The sequence below is a fragment of the Amia ocellicauda genome, chromosome 16 (genome assembly GCF_036373705.1).
Source record: "Amia ocellicauda isolate fAmiCal2 chromosome 16, fAmiCal2.hap1, whole genome shotgun sequence".
In the NCBI taxonomy this organism is placed as follows: Eukaryota; Metazoa; Chordata; class Actinopteri; order Amiiformes; family Amiidae; genus Amia; species Amia ocellicauda.
This window is the reverse complement of record NC_089865.1, coordinates 22,678,772-22,681,244: the sequence shown is the minus strand read 5'-3', so window position 1 is coordinate 22,681,244 and position 2,473 is coordinate 22,678,772.

Sequence of the window (2,473 nt, the reverse complement as noted above, 5' to 3'; positions counted from 1 at the left end):
TTTGGATGGTTTTGCAATAACTTCATTCTGTAAAGTTTGATGTGCTCAATTGCAATACATATGCTTACAAATGGAATTTTACAACAGTTCATGTTGTTTCAGGTCAGAACTGACTTGGTTTCAAGAGTTTGATGAATTGTAATGTTATCTTGCAAATATACATGTAAACTCTTCACCTATGACAGAGAGTGCTCTAAAGTATAGTGTGGGAGCATATCAGACTGAAAGAAGCTTGTTTTGGATGGTTTTGCAATAACTTCATTCTGTAAAGTTTGATGTGCTCAATTGCAATACATATGCTTACAAATGGAATTTTACAACATTTCATGTTGTTTCAGGTCAGAACTGACTTGGTTTCAAGAGTTTGATGAATTGTAATGTTATCTTGCAAATATACATGTAAACTCTTCACCTATGACAGAGAGTACTCTAAAGTATAGTGTGGGAGCATATCAGACTGAAAGAAGCTTGTTTTGGATGGTTTTGCAATAACTTCATTCTGTAAAGTTTGATGTGCTCAATTGCAATACATATGCTTACAAATAAAATTTTACAACTTTTCATGTTGTTTCAGGTCAGAACTGACTTGGTTTCAAGAGTTTGATGAATTGTAATGTTATCTTGCAAATATACATGTAAACTCTTCACCTATGACAGAGAGTGCTCTAAAGTATAGTGTGGGAGTATATCAGACTGATAGAAGCTTGTTTTGGATGGTTTTGCAATAACTTCATTCTGTAAAGTTTGATGTGCTCAATTGCAATACATATGCTTACAAATGGAATTTTACAACATTTCATGTTGTTTCAGGTCAGAACTGACTTGGTTTCAAGAGTTTGATGAATTGTAATGTTATCTTGCAAATATACATGTAAACTCTTCACCTATGACAGAGAGTGCTCTAAAGTATAGTGTGGGAGCATATCAGACTGAAAGAAGCTTGTTTTGGATGGTTTGGCAATAACTTCATTCTGTAAAGTTTGATGTGCTCAATTGCAATACATATGCTTACAAATAAAATTTTACAACTTTTCATGTTGTTTCAGGTCAGAACTGACTTGGTTTCAAGAGTTTGATGAATTGTAATGTTATCTTGCAAATATACATGTAAACTCTTCACCTATGACAGAGAGTGCTCTAAAGTATAGTGTGGGAGCATATCAGACTGAAAGAAGCTTGTTTTGGATGGTTTTGCAATAACTTCATTCTGTAAAGTTTGATGTGCTCAATTGCAATACATAGGCTTACAAATGGAATTTTACAACATTTCATGTTGTTTCAGGTCAGAACTGACTTGGTTTCAAGAGTTTGATGAATTGTAATGTTATATCTTGCAAATATATATGTAAACTCTTCACCTATGACAGAGAGTGCTCTAAAGTATAGTGTGGGAGAATATCAGACTGAAAGAAGCTTGTTTTGGATGGTTTTGCAATATCTTCATTCTGTAAAGTTTGATGTGCTCAATTGCAATACATATGCTTACAAATGGAATTTTACAACATTTCATGTTGTTTCAGGTCAGAACTGACTTGGTTTCAAGAGTTTGATGAATTGTAATGTTATCTTGCAAATATACATGTAAACTCTTCACCTATGACAGAGAGTGCTCTAAAGTATAGTGTGGGAGCATATCAGACTGATAGAAGCTTGTTTTGGATGGTTTTGCAATAACTTCATTCTGTAAAGTTTGATGTGCTCAATTGCAATACATATGCTTACAAATGGAATTATACAACACTTCATGTTGTTTCAGGTCAGAACTGACTTGGTTTCAAGAGTTTGATGAATTGTAATGTTATCTTGCAAATATACATGTAAACTCTTCACCTATGACAGAGAGTGCTCTAAAGTATAGTGTGGGAGCATATCAGACTGATAGAAGCTTGTTTTGGATGGTTTTGCAATAACTTCATTCTGTAAAGTTTGATGTGCTCAATTGCAATACATATGCTTACAAATGGAATTATACAACACTTCATGTTGTTTCAGGTCAGAACTGACTTGGTTTCAAGAGTTTGATGAATTGTAATGTTATCTTGCAAATATACATGTAAACTCTTCACCTATGACAGAGAGTGCTCTAAAGTATAGTGTGGGAGCATATCAGACTGAAAGAAGCTTGTTTTGGATGGTTTTGCAATAACTTCATTTTGTAAAGTTTGATGTGCTCAATTGCAATACATATGCTTACAAATGGAATTTTACAACATTTCATGTTGTTTCAGGTCAGAACTGACTTGGTTTCAAGAGTTTGATGAATTGTAATGTTATCTTGCAAATATACATGTAAACTCTTCACCTATGACAAAGAGTGCTCTAAAGTATAGTGTGGGAGCATATCAGACTGAAAGAAGCTTGTTTTGGATGGTTTTGCAATAACTTCATTCTGTAAAGTTTGATGTGCTCAATTGCAATACATATGCTTACAAATGGAATTTTACAACATTTCATGTTGTTTCAGGTCAGAACT